Below are 17,603 nucleotides of genomic sequence, written 5' to 3'. Positions count from 1 at the left end.
TAAATCAGTATCAGATGGTGTCAGCTCTCAGCAGGAAACTACTGCTACTTGGCATCAAACTGACCATCTCATTCAGAGAGGCCGCGTTTTTATCTTTCATTCTCAGGATGTGGGAGTGTCTGGCCAGGCCCTCATTTATTGCCCATCTCTAGTTGTCCAGAGAAGGTTGCGGTGAGTCAACACCTTGAACTGTTGCCGTGTTGCTCTTTGTCGTGGCTTGATCTCACCTGAGTGACTCGCTTGGCCACTACAGAGGACACTTGAGAGCCAACCACATTGAGTTGCGTACAGGCCAGACCAGGTAAGTACAGTAGGTTTCCTTCACTGAAAAGACATTAGTGAACCAGTTGGTTTGTTAGCCCACAGTTCTGGTCTCCATATTACAAAAAAGGATATAGAGGCACTGGAGAAGGTGCAAAGAAGCTTTACAGGAGGATACCGGAACTGAGAGGTTATGCCTATTAGGAAAGACTGAACAGGCTGGAGCATTTTTTTTCTCAAGAAAAGAGAAGGCTGAGGGTTGACCTAATGGAGGTGTTTAAAATTATGAAGGGTTTTGCTAGGGTAGACTTGTGGGGGAGACCAGAACTAGAGGTCATAAATATAAGATAGTCACTAATAAATCCAATAGCGAATTCAGGAGAAACTTCTTCACCCAAGCTGTGGTTAGAATGTGGAACGTGATAGCACAAGGAGTATTTGAGGCAAATAGAATGGACACATTTAAGGGGAAGCTAGATAAGTTCGTGAGGGAGAAAGGAAGAGAAGGTTATGCAGATGGGGTGAGATGAAGTGGGGTGGGAGGAGGCTCGTGTGGGGCATAAACACCGGCACGGGCCAGTTGGGCCGAATGGCTTGTTTCTGTGCTGTACATTCTGTGCAATACCAGCTTTTTCTTTCCAGATTCTTAAAAACTGAATTCATAAACAGCCATGGTAGGAATTGAGCTTGCTTTTTCTGAATTATTAGTTCAGGCCTCTAGCCCAGTCGGGTAATAATCACTATATTACCCAGTTGGCATTATTAGTAAAAATGCCATTGGGCCCGTATTGGCTGTTCCAAGTTTGGCAGCAAGGCACATTGTGGTGGTAAAGTAGAAGGAGATTTACCCTAATTGATACACAGATATAACTTCCCCTCCCGCCACACCCCCTCCGCAGTAGCAGACAGCAAGTAAGAGCAGGACATTTCTCTCTCTTTATACCGGGAGCACTGAAGTTAATTGTAGTGACTTCAAGATTGACACCAGCTAACAGAAGCACAGATCCAGGATCAAGTCAGCCTGTGTGACGCAGTACCATGCCACACCACGCAGTCCGTTTACTCGCTGAGCCTCCTGGAGGAGACTAGAAAGTACCCATTTTAAATTTGGAGCTTGCAATTGGGGCTCCATCAAAGACCGTTTCAAATGATGTCACAGTGAAGCCTGCTGCTACAGTGCTTTCAGGTACAAACGCACCATGCCATGGAATGGTTGGATGTCTCCATAAATCTTCTCACTCGAGCAGCTTCTGATTCTAGTCAGGCTATCGGGAGATACCATGGACCTGATGCTAGCTGCTAAGAGATTACAGGAAACTCTTTGGTATCCGGCACCAACGGGACCAGGATGGTGCCGGTTGATTAAAAATTCCAGATGACGGAGGCTATTTATAACAAACAAAATTTAAAAAAATCAAGAAATGTGCAGTATACAGTAGTTGGGTACTCCAGGCAGCGTGGGAGAGTCAGACTCCTGTTATTGAGGTGTTCCGACTCCCGACAGTGCCAAGAAGCCGAGTAGTGGCAGTTTGGAGAATTACCCCCACTGACTAACTCGGCCACCGCGGGAGACTCGGACTCGGACTCGGCAACATTGCCGGTTATTGAGGTGTTGTTTTCGGAGTATGAATTTTGCCGGTTAATAGAGAATTCCGGATATTTATGTGCCATTTAAACGAGAGTTTCCTGTACTTGCTTCTTCACAAAGAAGGGCGGAGGGAGGGGAAGAAATGGTGGGAAATCAACCCAAAGCTACTCCTTGTACTCCCTAACCCTCTAATGTAATACTGGTAGAGAACTACTCACCCCGTCAGCCAGGAGATGGTTGGTGGAGGAGGAGCAGGGAGGAACTGAAGGCAGCAATGTGTTAGAGCATGAAATAGGAGCAGGGGTAGGCCATACTGCCCTTCGAGCCTGCTCCGCCATTGAATAAGATCATGGCTGATCTTCTACCTCAAATCCACTTTCCCGTCCTACCCCCAGATCCCTCGATTCCCTTCTTGGCCCAGAATTTGCCAGAAAATAAGTGCACGTTTAATGCCGCATGACATTATTGAGGCGTAAATCGTCCAGTGATTTGCAGTGTGGAAGAAACACCCCTTGACCTAATAAAACTCACTTGGTTTGAGCATAAAGCAAGGCTTTAATCAACTTGTTTCAGAACATGGAGGTCTAGTTGTACTTCACTAGTTCCTGTCTTACAAAATGTCCCTGGGCAAGCTGGGGCCCACGCCCGAATATTTATTCTCCTTGGACGGCGCCACCAGCTGGCCGTCCAGTGTTATTTCATGAGTAGTTTCTTTATGATGATGAGATTTATAACACCCCGTGAGTTGCAAATCGGCATAAGTTGCTGGATGATTTGCCATTAGCCTGGCGAAAACAAGAGCTCGCCCACAACCTCCCAGTGAGAGTCAAGAATTTGCTGCGTCTGCGCTGTTAAAACAAATGAAAATCATTGTAGAAAGTTAGGGCTGGTACTTAACAGCGTAAGGGCCCCTTTAATGACTAACTTTATATTCCTGCAATGCTGCACAACCTCGCCGGGCCACACAGGGAACAATTGAAACTGTGGAGTCTTATTCCTGCAGGTAGTGAATTGGTTAAGGAGGTCGACTGTTGGTCCCGTCATTCCCCGAGGTCCCAGATGCCCCATTGCCCTCGCCACATTGTTACCGGCTCGCAATTGGCGGCACAAAAACATTTTGAGGTAAAAGGAGAGGAAAAAAAATCTAACAAATGGGGCGCTCATGAGATGCCTCAAATTCTGGCAAAGTATTTAACGTGTAATCAAATTGCTGTAAAAGTTTTAGAATATCATAGTTTCCTTGACTGGAAAAATGTGGGTAAATATCTGTCCAACGTTTATGGGTTGGAGGTTTAACACTGTTGTAGCCCGCCATCCTTCAAGTGTGGCTGCACTGGGAGGAACAGTGAATTTACCTTGTGCTGGCAGCTATTGCTTGACTTGTGTTCCCTTGAAACTTTTTTGTAGAAAAACAGAGACTCCCAACAGTCCAAGTTGAGGCCGGCAAACCAGAGCAAAAAACGGGAAGGCGGGGGGCGGGAGGGAATAGGATGTCGGCGACTATTCCCAAATGGTGACGAGAGCTGCAATAGCCAGCCGGGAAAAATAAAGACTTGCATTTCTACAGCGCCTTTCATGACCGCAAGACGTCCCAAAGCGCTTTACAGCCAATGAGGTACTTTTTGAGCTGCAGTCACTGTTGTAATGTAGGAAACGTGGCAGCCAGAGTGTGAGGGAATTGCCCAGTATAATTGGTACAGTGGCAAGGTATGACTGAAAATATCCCCTGTAGGCCACTCGATAAATTTGCACGGTCCCACAAACGGCAATGTGATGATGTATAGATCATCTGTTTTTAGGTGTGGGTTGAGGGATAAATATTGGCCAGAACACCAAGAAGAACTGCCCTGCTCTTCTTCCAAACAATGCCATGTGATCTTTTATGTCCACCTGAGAGAGCAGACGGGGCCTCGGCTCAACGGGCAGGATTTTCATTGGGCCGTGGAGGCGGGATTGGAGGTGTGTGGGGGCTTAAAATCCCGAAATCGGGGGGCACAAACCCATCCCGCCCCCAACCTGCCTCCATGCTGTTACGTCCGTGTATAATAAGAAACGGACTGCGGAGAACGGTACAATAGGTGTTTACTCAACGTGGCTCAAACTGCAACTGAACTGTACAGATTACATTCAGCGTTATATACAGGTGTGGTCACTGCCGGTACTGCAGTATACATGAGCTGTAAAAAGTAGTTCCCCCCCTTAAAGGTACATACATTACAATTCCTCCCTTTTTAGATTAACAGTACCATAACACTCATTTAACAATTAAATATCAAACTAATTACAATTAACACTTTTAACATGCAACATTAGCTGAAAATAGTCTATTTATAAATTCAGTCTTTGGGGAGGCTTCCTGATCCTTTCTGGATAGCGCCTTTCCCGAGTGTCTTGCTCTTGGTGCGGAGGCGATTCTGGCCCCCTGTCGTCGGTTGGTTCATCAGCTTCCGATGCTACTGTTTCTGGGGTAGATGCTACCTGTACATTGGGTTCATCACCAGGTACGTATGGGCGAGGCATGGGGTTGACTTGTTCCTATGACTCTAGGATCTGGTCAGCATGGCATCTCATGATGCTCTCCCCAACGTCTACTGTGTACATTAGTGGGCCCTGCCGTGTGCATATCGTTCCTGGCTGCCATTTTTCTGTTCGGTAGTCGCGGGCCAAGACTGGTTGCCCTACATTGAAGCTCCTTGTTGGCTTCTCATGGATGTGCTGGAATTGCTTACTCTCAACATCTCTTCGTACGTTTGGTCTGACCAAATCCAGGCAAGATCTTAACCTTCGGTTAAAGAACATCATGGCTGGGGCCTGGTTGGTGACTGCATGTGTTGCATTCCGGTAGGCGAACAGGAAATTGTCCACCTTGTGCTGCAGCGGAATGTTGTCATTGTACATAGCCTTTATTGCCTTCTTAAAGGTTTGGACGAACCTCTCAGCCAATCCATTTGTGGCTGGATGATACGGGCCGGATGTGTAATGCCTTACCCCATTCTTTTTCAAGAACCTCCGGAACTCTTCGGACACAAACTGTGGTCCGTTGTCGGAGCAAATCTGTTCTGGCAAGCCATTCCTGGCAAAAATGGTCCATAGGACTGCAATAGTTTTCTCCGTGGTGGTGGAGGACATTTTGATGACCTCAGGCCATTTCGAGTGCGCATCCACGGCTATTAAAAACATTGAGTCCATGAACGGACCAGCAAAATCAATATGCACCCATTGCCATGGAGATGAGGGCCACTACCATGGGTGTAGAGGGGCCTGTGGTGGTGCATTTTGGACTTTCTGGCATCCTGAGCAGCTCTTGGTCAGGTCCTCGATTTGTTTATTGATTCCCGGCCACCACACATAAGCCCTGGCTAGGCTTTTCATTTTTACCCCTCCCAGATGACCCTCATGAAGCTCATTGAGCACTCTATCCCTTAACTTGGGTGGAATTACCACTCGGGATCCACACATCAAGGTCCCCAGGCACACTGACAGCTGTTCTCTCCTTGTCGAGAATGCTGGCAACAGTGAGTCGCCATGTGCTGGCCATCCCTTCACCGTCAAATCATATACCCGAGACAGTGTCGGGTCATTTTGGGTTTCCTTTTCGATACAAGCGTTAGTTACCGGTAGGTATTCAACTATAGTCGAATGGAATATTTTGACAGGATCCACTGCTGGTGCTTCCTCTGCAGTAGGCAGTGGCAGGCGTGATAGCCCATCCGCATTTCCATGCTGTTTCGTGCCCTTATATTCAATCTCATAGTGGTGCGCCCCTAGAAAAAGTGACCATCTTTGTAGTCGTTGCGCAGTCATCACCGGAACGCCCTTCTTCGGATTAAAAATGGAGACAAGAGGCTGGTGGTCAGTCAGCAAGGTGAATTTCTGCCCGTGCAGATAGTGATTGAACTTTTTCACTCCCCACACTAGGCTGAGTGCCTCCCTGTCAATCTGGGCGTAGTTACGCTCGGCTGAGGTTAGTGATCGTGACGCAAAGGCTATTGGCCTCTCTGAGCCGTCCGAGAATTTGTGCGACAGCACCGCTCCAATGCCGTAGGGTGATGCATCACATGCCAACCGAATTGGTAATGCTGTGTTGTAATGGGCCAATACCTCTTTCGATGTGATTAGTGTTTTGCTCTTCTGGAAAGCTCGTCTACATTCGTCATTCCACTTCCATGGCACCCCAGTTTGCAGTAGGGTGTTCAGTGGGTGTAGGATTGTAGACAAATTTGGCAAGAACTTATGGTAGTAGTTTACCAGCCCGAGGAACGACCTCAGTTGTGACACATTTTCCGGTGCTGGAGCCTTGACTACTGCCTCAATCTTCTCTGGGGACTTATGTAACCCCTCTTTATCGATAACGTGGCCACAATACGAGATCTGTTTTCTAAAAAACTCGCATTTGGGGCGGTTAGCTCGGAGCCCATATTCCTGCAATTTAGTGAGCACCTGCTCCAGGTTGGCAAGGTGATCACTGTCATTTTCGCCCGTGACCAGGATGTCGTCCAAATAACACTGGGTCCCTGGAATCCCTTGCAGGACTTGTTCCATTGCCCTCTGCCAAATAGCCGGAGCTGATGCTACCCCGAATACCAGCCGGTTGTATTGGTAGAGACCTTTATGGGTGTTGATTGTGAGGTATTTTTTTGATGCTTCTTCTACCTCCATTTGCAGATACGCCTGGGCCAGATAAATCTTAGTGAAGCGTTTCCCTCCAGATAGCGAGGTGAAAATATCTTCAATCCACGGAAGTGGATATTGTACGGTGTGAAGGACCGGGTTCACTGTTACCTTAAAGTCCCCACAGATGCGAACCTTCCTTGGTTCCCCAGGCGTGCTGCTCAACGACTTTTTCATCACAGGGACGATGGGTGTAGCCCACTCGCTCCAGTCTACCTTGGACAGTACACCTGAACGTTCCAGACTCTCCAGCTCTGCTTCGACGGCTGGGCGGATCGCATAAGGTACCGGTCTGGCCTTAAAACATTTTGGGCTTGCGTTTTCTTCAATTTTAATCGTCGCTGTCATGCCTTTTAGTGTTCCGAGTCCTTGCTGGAACACTTCTTTCGCGTCAGTTAGGATCTTTGACAGTCGCCCAGGTGTGACGTCGTCATCCTTTTTGTCAGCCACAGTCAGTGCCTGTATGGAATGCCAATCCAGTTGTATTTTCCGGATCCATTCACGTCCCAGTAATGGTGGTCCTCCATCTTGCAATACATACAGGTCTAGTTTTGGTGTTTCCTTACCATTATATATAACAGTCACCCTTATTTTTCCTTTGGTGTAGACCTTTTGCCCCGTATATGTCTTCAAAATAATTTTTGTGTCTCTCAAGGGTATGTGTGAGAATAGCCGCTTGTAGTCCCGTCGGTTTATGACTGTTAGAGCTGATCCTGTGTCCAATTCCATCTTTACCTGGACTCCTGCTATCTTGAGAGTGACCCAAATGGTTCGGTGATCCTCCGTTGTGATCACATTATGTAGTTTCAGACAACTCAGTTCCCTGCTTTCGGAGTCGTTATCACTATTTTGTTCGTCTGAACTATTCTCCGTTATCTTATGTACCTTCTTGTACTTCCCTTTGGTCAGTTTCTTATTGCTGGTTTTCTTTCCCAACCTGCAGACTCGTGCTATGTGTCCTACTTTTCCACACTGTCTGCACACTTTGTCTTTGAACCAGCAATCATTCTGGTCGTGTGTTGTTCTGCCGCAGCGATAGCACTTCTCTGTTCCATATGACATTTCGTTTGTGCCATATTCTTGCGGTCTCTGTTGTATCTCTGCAGCGCCCCGTGCTGCTGCTTCATATGATACCGCAATGCTGAAAGCCTTTTCCAGCGTAAGGTCCTTTTCAGGTAAAAGCCGTTTCTGGGTTCCTTCACTTTGAAGCCCACACACAAACTTGTCCCTTAAGGTATCTGCCAATCCCGCTCCAAACTGGCAGTGTTTCGATAGTTTGCGCAGTTCTGTTAAATAATCAGCATTGCTTTCATCCTTATGCTGGTTCCGTTTGTGAAACTTGAATCTTTCTGCTATCAGCAGCGGTGTGGGGTTAAATGTTCCTTTAGTATCGTTACTATGTCTTCAAAACTCTTTTCCATTGGCTTCGTTGGGGTTACTAGATTTCGCAATAAACCATACGTCTTTGCACCCATTAAATTCAACAATACCGACACTTTCTTGTCATCTGACACCTCATTTGCCTTGCAGTACACCTCTATTCGTTCGACATATGTAGTCCAATCTTCGACTTCATTGTCAAATGTGGTGATACTGCCACTCTTCGGCATTTTGGGTGTGGTTTAAAATGGCGTCTCCCAATGGCTTAAAATGGCGTCTCCCGCGCTTTCCTTCCTCCCCTGCTGCTGCCGACGCCGCTCCTGGCAATGGCGGCGCCCTGTAGGTTTCACGCGCTTCTCCTGAGCTGCTGCCAACGCCGCTCTCGGCGGTCCTCGTGGCAATGGCGGCGCCTCGCGGGTTTCTTCGCGTCTCTCTCTCCCTCTGTCCAACGCTGCTTGGCCACTGAACACCGGCTGCGCCCTGTGCGGTCTGCCCTCTCTCTCTCTCCCCCGTCGACGCTGCTCGGCCCTTTGCTGTGCCACTCGGTCGGGCTCTAGCCCGCCGCTGTCCGGGAAGGGTCTGTGCACTACTTGTTGCCAACCCGTTTCGCTGGACCACCTCGACTGGAAAGCCAAGCCTGGCTCTCGACAGCCTCCCCCGCAATTCTCGAGTCTCTGCTGGATGACTGGGCGGTTGCCCGTGGTCGACGCCCGAGTCTCTGGCCTTGACCTCCAATCCACTGATCTCCAGGAACGAATCCCCGGGAGGTGATGCAGAGTTGCAGGTAGGTTCGAACCTGCCTCGTCGCCAATGTTACGTCCGTGTATAATAAGAAACGGACTGCGAAGATCGGTACAATAGGTGTTTACTCAACGTGGCTCAAACTGCAACTGAACTGTACAGATTACTACTCAGCGTTATATACAGGTGTGGTCACTGCCGGTACTACAGTATACATGAGCTGTAAAAAGTAGTTCCCCCCCTTAAAGGTACATACATTACACATGCCAGTTTCAAAGGAGGCGGGTACCCGACCCGCACTGGGACCCGCCTCCCCGAGGCGGGAAGGGGATTAGTGCCAATTAACTGCCTGTTAACAGGTAGTTAACAGGCAGTTTTTAGCCTAATCCCTATTTTCATTCTTGAAGTGTGGGATTCCCGATGGCTCCAAACCATGCCAAGTTAGCGAGGCGGGCCGTCGGGATGAAGGGCTTGGAGGGGTCGAGATGTCCGGTGTTCAGGTGAGTGATGGGTGCATGAGTGCAAAGGTAAGTGTGTTTGGTCTGTGTAAAGTGTTTAAAGAAGTTTTACTTACATGTACTTACCTTTACAGCCTTCCTTCCTTCAGGCCGCGGGAGTCCCTCATCTCACCGGCATAGAAAGCAGAATGGCCGCGAGCTGTCAAAAGTTCCAGCTTTCAGCTTTCTGCTCCGGGGAGATCTCTAAATCATCCTGAGAGGAAGGAATTAACCTGGAGTACAGATTGTCAGTGTTTGACAGCTTCAAAGAGCTGTGAAACGCTGATATTTCATCTGTCAAAAGGTCTTGACAGATGAAATGTCAATCTGTGACATCACCTGCTGCCGGGTGGCCCTTAATTGGCCTGCTGAGCCTGCTGGGCGGGCTCAACAAGGTAAATCAAGTCAAAATCGCGTGGGTTGGCTAGAACTCAATGGAGGCGGGACTACAACACCAAAAGTTGTAGTCCCGCCTCCTACCCGCCGCCTCAATGAAAATCCAGCCCAACGTCTCATCTGAATGACGGCACCTCCGACAGTGCGGCACTCCCTCAGCACTGCACTGGGAGTGTCAGACTAGATTGTTGTGCTCAAGTCTCTGGAGTTGGACTTGAATCCACAACCTTCTGACTCTGCGGCATGGGTACTACCCACTGAGCCATGACACCACATGACTGGGTCATTGTGTCAATGTGGTCTAAGGTTGGTATTCCCTTTGTGTTTTCTGCTGTGAGGTCTTTTCTCTGAAGTCATGGCTGTTTTATACAGTGTCTTACAGGGGATATCTTCAGTCATACCTTGCCACTGCACCAATTATACTGGGTAATTCCTCACACACCGGCCTGTGAACACTTGTGTTCAGGTCCAGCCTAAATTTTTCATGTGTCTAATGTACTTGAATAATGCAGTGCCATTGCTTTAAAGAGATAACAGCTCATTCATTCATAAATTCATGTTAAACTCAATCTCTGTAAGACCGAGAAACCCATCAATGCTAATTGGAGGTGTGGGTGTGAACTTGGCTTCAGTTGTATTTGAACACCGGGCATTTCAAAAAGTCAGCTTGTCAAGTGTCCCCGGAATTTAAATACAGTTGGTGCAATTTTTTTTTAAGTTTAATCAGCAGACAGAGCATCGACCTTTAACCTCGAGGACTGCTTCAGATCCAGCACAGACTGAGGGATGAAGGGCTCTCCTCTCTCTCTCTCTCTCAGCGAACTCAAAGACTTCAGACAGCCTCGACCTGCTTCCTAATAGGCACAAGTCCACCGCACACAGCTGCGTATAATTTGGCACTAATTGGCACTTAATTGGCAATCTCTCTCCGTAAGGCCACAAGGAGGGCTGGTGCGTGAAATGGAAATGTCACACTCTTGCAGTGGGGGGGGGGGGGGTGCTTTTCTGAGGGTAGGCACGTAAATATCCTAATTCTGCTGGCAAGAGTTGCCACCGCACCATGAAGGAAGGAAGTGTGGCGGCTGTGGGCGGGAGGGGGGGTGTGGCATTAATGTGGGACCCAGGTGTCGTAGCATTGAACATCCTTTCTTACACTCTGATTGGCCTCATAAATCAGTGTGCGACACCGTACTCTGCTTTCTCATTCTCTGCTGGCTATCTGGCTTTGACATTTTCATTTTAGGTCTTGTTTTTTTTTGGTGAAATGGATTTTTGCGTTCAACGAACCCTAACGGGTTAAATATGGTGAATGGCGTTTGAGAATCAAAAGCTGTCTTGACGATCTGCCGGGAATGGCTCCCAACGCAATGAGGGGCAGCAGACATCCACTGCACTAAACTAGGATCGCTCTTCCCATGATAAAGGAGTGCTAGCGCGCATAAAGAAAGAAAAAGACTTGCATTTATATAGCGCCTTTCCCATTCTCAGGACGTGCCAAAGAACGTTACAGCCAGTGAAGTACTTTTGTGAAGTATCTCACAATGCTCACGCTGCTCACGATGCGGTCTCCTCTACATTGGGGAGACCAAACGCAGATTGGGTGACCGCTTTGCGGAACACCTCCGTTCAGTCGGTAAGGGGGACCCCGAGCTTCCAGTCACCTGTCATTTTAATTCACCGCCCCATTCCCACTCAGACCTCACCATCCTCGGGCTCTTGCATTGTTCCACGGAAGCTCAGCGTAAACTCGAGGAACAGCACCTCATCTTCCAATTAGGCACTTTACAGCCTTCCGGACTCAATATCGAGTTCAACAATTTCAGATCATAACCTCGGCCCCTATTACATTTTTATATATATTTTTTATCCACACCTTTGTTTTGTGCCCTTCCCCCTTTTTTTCCCTCCCACATGGCAGCTGTCTCCCATTCTGCCAGCGCATTTCACACCTCATCTAGAGCCGTCTTTTGTCTCCACTAGTCCTATCACCATCTCGTCTCGCCTTGAATACCTCTTAATGTCTCTTCACTTCTCTTTTGTTCTTTCATCCCCATTTCCCAGCCCTCAAACTGGCCTTTTAATCTGTTTCATTTCCTGTGTTTCTTCAGTCCTGACGAAGGGTTTCGACCTGAAACGTTGACTCTATTTCTCTCTCCACGGATGTTGCCTGGCCTGCTGAGTTTTTCCAGCATTTTCTGTTGTTATTTTTACTTTTGTGAAGTGTTGTATTGTAAGAAATGCGACAGCCAATTTTACACACAGCAACAGCAACGGGATAATGACCAGATAATCTGTGGGGTTTTTTTTTGTGGTGTTGGTTGAGGGATAAGTATTAACCAGGAGAACTCCCCTGCTCTTCTTTGAAGTAGTGCCACAGGATCTTTTACATCCACCTGAGAGTCCAGACAAGGCCTCGGTTTAACATCTCACCCGAAGACGGCGCCTCCGACAGTGCAGCGCTCCCTCAGTACTCGCATAGCCACATTGGAGAGTGCTCCCAGATTTAGCTTACACGAAAATACGACGTTGAAAATATTTGCCCAATTTCAAACGGTTCTGCTAATATTACAACCCTGAGCATGGTCTGCTATTGAATGCCTTTCCCTCGCAGATATTGTCCTCTTTCATCTCCTCTCAAAGGCCTTTGCATTTTTTTTTTCTGGCGTAAAATCTAAACTGGTGCCAGAGATCTTCTGCTACCTTGTAGAAGTGGTTGTTCTTCACGTGTGAGTCTGGGCAGTGAGTGAGCAGGCTGTCCCACCATGGAGGTTTGCACCTCCGAGCCTCACTCTGTCCTCCTCTGATGTCTACACATGGTTTCCAGACGATGTCACTGGATACCAATAAGGAGCAGGAATCCTGGCTGATTGATGTTTCCAACACCAGCCTCCCCCGCCCCCCCTTTGCCCCACCGCCATCTCCCATCAGTTCAGAGGTGCTCTGGCCAATCCTACATAAGCTCCAACTCATCCAGAACTCTGGTTTATATCTTATCCCACACCATAAGAACATAAGAAATAGGAGCAGGAGTAGGCCATACGGCCCCTCGGGCCTGCTCCGCCATTCAATAGGATCATGGCAGATCTGAATCTAGACTCACGTCCACTTCCCTGCCCTCTCCCCGTAACCCCGAATTCCCTTATCTGCTGGGAAAATGTCTATCTCCATTTTAAATTTATTTAATGTTGCAGCTTCCACAGCTCTCTGGGGTAGCAAATTCCATAGATTTACTACCCTCTGAGTGAAGAAGTTTCTCCTCATCTCAGTTTTGAAAGGGCAGCCCCTTATTCTAAGATTATGCCCCCTAGTTCTAGTCTCACCCATCAGTGGAAACATCCTCACTGCATCCACCCGATCAAGCCCCCTCACAATCTTATATGTTTCGCTAAGATCGCCTCTCATTCTTCTGAACTCCAATGAGTAGAGTCCCAACCTACTCAACCTTTCCTCATACGTCAACCCCCTCATCTCCGGAATCAACCGAGTGAACCTTCTCTGAACCGCCTCGAGAGCAAGTATATCTTTTCTTAAATATGGAAACCAAAACTGCACGCAGTATTCCAGGTGTGGCCTCACCAATACCCTGAATAACTGCAGCAAGACTTCCCTGTTTTTATACTCCATCCCCCTTGCAATAAAAGCCAAGATTCCATTGGCCTTCCTGATCACCTGCTGCACCTGCATACTAACTTTTTGTGTTTCATGCACAACCACCAACTTTGCCAGTCAATCAATTGCAACATCCACTTGTTGATATCCATTCATGCTCTTGCTCTACCCGACCTCTTCAATCCTCTCCCACTCTGACTTTGATCGCCTCTTCATGCCTTTGGCGTGGCACAGGCACGATGGGCCAAATGGCCTCCTTCTCTGCTGTAAGATTCTGTATGACTCGATTATCATCTGTGGCAGAGCTTTCAGCCACAACAGCTCGACAACCTCTCCCTAAACCTCCTCTATCCACTACGCTTGCTTCAGAATCTCTTCAAAACCTACCTCTTTGTGTATAGTCACCTCTCCTAACTTTTCGCTTAATGTCAGTCACTCTGTCTGCTTTACGCTGATGCGCCATCAATAACTCCAGAAGAAGACTAAGAGTTAAAATTATAACAAGTAGGATTTTATTAACAAAAGAATACGAGCATGCCTCTGCTGGTAGACCGATCCTTAAGGCCAGGGGGACTGGAGGTCAATCACCTTTATACCTGGGCTTAGGGGTGGAGCCAGCTGAGGCATGCCCAGACATGTTCTGTACAGGCAGATTAGTGGTTTACCACATTCACCCCTTGCTTAAAATGAGTCCGGCGGGGTGAAGTGTCTCAGAAGTTCGTATAGGCAAGTCTCTCCAGGGGTCTTGTCTGCCGTAGTGATCGTCGTGGTGCCGGCTGCGGCAGTTCTTTTCCCGTGGCCGTTTCCCGCGTGGGCCGGAGCACCGGCGTGTCGTCTTCGTGGGTGCGGGGTCGGTGGGTGTATAAGGGTGGGTCACAGGGCCCTGGCGTGCCGTCTACTTGGGTTAGATGTGGATTCCCTTCTAGGGGTGTGTCATGGGTACTGGTAGTGGGTAATGGTAATGGGTAGTGGGTAATGGTGTTTTCGGTGGCACCTGAGGGTGCGAGGTCTCGTATGGAGACCGTGTCCTCCCGCCTGTCAGGATATGCCACGTATGCATATTGTGGGTTGGCGTGGAGGAGGTGGACCCTTTCGACCAGGGGGTCTGTTTTATGGCTCCTCACGTGCTTCCTGAGCAAGACAGGCCCTGGAGACGTCAGCCATGGCGGTAGCGATGTCCCCGAGGTGGATTTCCTAGGGAAGACGGACATTTTCTCGTGAGGGGTGGGGTTCGTGGCGGTACAGAGTAGTGACCGTATGGAGTGAAGCGCATCGGGGAGGACTTCTTGCCAGCGGGAGGTTGGGAGGCCTCTGGACTTTAAGGCTAGCATGGCGGTTTTCCACACTGTCGCGTTCTCCCTTTCTACTTGTCCGTTACCCCGGGGGTTGTAGCTGGTGGTCCTGCTCGTGGCTATCCCTTTTTCGAGCAGGTACTGGCGCAGCTCGTCGCTCATGAACGACAAGCCCCTGTCACTATGGATGTAGCTGGGAAAACCGAATATGGCGAAGAGGTCATTGAGACATTTGATGACTGTGGCGCTGGTCATGTCCGGGCAGGGGATAGCGAACGGGAAACGGGAGTACTCGTCAATGATGTTGAGGAAGTAGGTGTTGCGGTCAGAGGAGGGCAGGGGCCCTTTAAAATCTACGCTTAGGCGCGCGAAGGGGCGGGTGGCTTTTATCAGGTGCGCCCTGTCTGGCCTATAAAAGTGCGGTTTGCATTCGGCACAGACTTGGCAGTTCCTGGTCATGGTCCTGACCTCCTCGGTGGAGTAAGGCAGGTTGTGGGCCTTAATGAAGTGGAAAAACCTGGTGACCCCCGGGTGGCAGAGATCGTTGTGGAGGGCCCGTAGCCTATCGACCTGTGCGTTGGCACATGTTCCACGGGATAGGGCGTCCAGGGGCTCATTAAGTTTCCCAGGCCGGTATAAGATATCATAATTGTAGGTGGATAATTCGCTCCTCCACCGCAATATCTTGTCGTTTTTGATTTTGCCCCTCTGCTTGTTATTGAACATAAATGCTACCGATCGTTGGTCAGTGAGCAGGGTGAAGCGTTTACCGGCCAGGTAATGCCTCCAATGCCGTACAGCCTCCACTATAGCCTGGGCCTCCTTTTCGACTGAGGAGTGTCTAATTTCGGGACCCTGGAGGGTTCGTGAAAAGAAGGCCACGGGTCTCCCCGCCTGGTTAAGGGTTGCGGCCAGGGCGAAGTCAGACGCATCGCTCTCCACTTGGAAAGGGATGGACTCGTCCACGGCGTGCATTGTAGCCTTTGCAATGTCCTCTTTTATGCGGGTGAAGGCTGCACGGGCCTCTGCCGCCAGGGGGAAGGAAGTTGACTTGATAAGGGGCCGGGCTTTGTCCGCGTAATTGGGCACCCATTGGGTGTAATAAGAGAAAAACCCCAGACATCTCTTCAGGGCTTTGAGGCAGTGAGGCAGGGGTAGTTCCAGAAGGGGGCGCATTCGGTCGGGGTCGGGGCCGATGACTCCGTTTTCCACTACACAGCCAAGGAAAGCAAGGCGGGTGGTGCGAAACATACACTTTTCTTTGTTGTATGTCAAATTTAAGCGCTGGGCTGTTCGGAGGAATTTTTCTAGATTGGCGTCATGGCCCTGCTGGTCATGGCTGCAGATGGTGACATTGTCCAGGTAGGGAAAAGGGGCCTGCAGCGCGTTCTGGTCAACCATCCGGTCCATCTCCCTTTGGAAGACTGAGACCCCGTTGGTGACGCCGAAGGGGACTCTGAGGAAGTGGTAGAGGCGGCCGTTTGCCTCGAAGGCAGTATACTGGCAGTCTTCAGGCCTGATAGGGAGTTGGTGGTATGCCGACTTCAGGTCAATGGTAGAGAATACCCGGTACTGTGCAATCTGATTGACCATATCAGATATGCGGGGAAGGGGGTATGCGTCTAATTGGGTATACCTATTGATTGTTTGACTGCAGTCAATGACCAGGCGCTGTTTCTCGCCGGTCTTCACGACCACTACTTGGGCTCGCCATGGGCTGGTGCTGCCCTCGATAATCCCCTCCCGCAGGAGTCTCTCTACTTCTATTTTAATGAAGCTTCTATCCCCGGCACTGTACCGCCTGCTTTTTGTTGCGATGGGCTTGCAGTCGTGGGCGAGATTAGCAAACAACGGGGGGGGGCTGACTTTCAGGGTGGATAGGCTGCATATTGTGCGCGGCGGTTGTTTTAAATTTTGCCGGCTGCAGACTGTAAGTGGGGGCAGTGGAAATCCAGTCCCAGTAGCACAGCAGCGCAGAGCTGTGGCAGGACAAGGAGTTTAAAGTCTTTGTACTCTGTGCCCATTACTGTCAGGGTCGCTGCACAGTAGCCGCCGACGTCCGCCGTATGGGACTTGGAGGCCATAGAGGCCCGGTGGCGCGTGGGCATGACTGATAGGGAGTAGCATTGCACCGTGTCGGGGTGGATAAAGCTCTCCGTGCTCCCGCAGTCAAATAGGCAGTTTGTTGCGTGACCGTTTACCTTGATGTCCATCGTGGACCTGGCCAGTTGGTGAGGCCTGGATTAGTCCAGGATGATGGAGGCCATCGTTGAGGTCGGTGGGTCGCTGTTGTACTCGCGCGAGGCAGTGGGGGAGTCAGGGGCCTGGTCCCAAAGTGACGTCCAAGATGGCGGCCCGCGCGGCTCACACGCGGCTGGTGGTGTCCAAGATGGCGACCTGCATGGCTCACACACGGCGCTGCTGGAGTTGGTCGGTTTCGCCCTGCACACTTTGGCATAGTGCCCCTTCTTTCCGCATTTGGAGCAGATCGTGTCCTTCGCCGGGCAGTGTTGTCTGGGGTGCTTGGCCTGGCCACAGAAATAGCACTTTGAGCCTCTGGACATCGCAGCTGTAGTTGGGCTGCAGGTGGGCCGTGGCGGTGGTGGCATGGCGCAGACCTGTGGCCTTACCGTGTCCCAAGATGGCGGCCCCCGCGACATCCATGGGGCGGGGAGGGCCGTATGGTCGGGGGGGGGTAGGCATCCATGTTTCGGAGGGCCACGTCCAGCGAGTTAGCAAGGGCCACAGCCTTCTGCAGGTTGAGCCCACTTTGCTCTAGCAGTCTCTGTCGAGTGTAGCTGGACCTGATGCCGGCGACGTAGGCGTCTCTGATTAGGTCATCAGTATTTTCCGCGGCCGTCACCGATTTGCACTTGCAGTCCCGGCCGAGGACTCTCAGTGCCCGTAGGTATTCGTCACCCGATTCCCCGGGTCGCTGTTTGCGGGTAGCCAGGAGGTGTCTAGCGTAGACCTCGTTGACTGGCTTAGTATATTGTTCTTTTAGTATCGTGATAGCGGCCGTGTAGGATACAGCGTCTCGGATAATCGAATATACTTGGTGGCTCACCCGTGAGTTCAGTACTAGCAGTTTGTCGGCTTCGGTCCTGACGGTAGTGCTGGAGGCCTGCAGGAATGCTTCGAAGCAGCTCAGCCAGTGCTCGAAGTTAT

Source organism: Somniosus microcephalus, chromosome 32, assembly GCF_052327205.1.
Source record: "Somniosus microcephalus isolate GS21.2 chromosome 32, FLI_Smic_1.0, whole genome shotgun sequence".
NCBI lineage: Eukaryota > Metazoa > Chordata > Chondrichthyes > Squaliformes > Somniosidae > Somniosus > Somniosus microcephalus.
Note: the sequence above shows the minus strand (reverse complement) of the source record.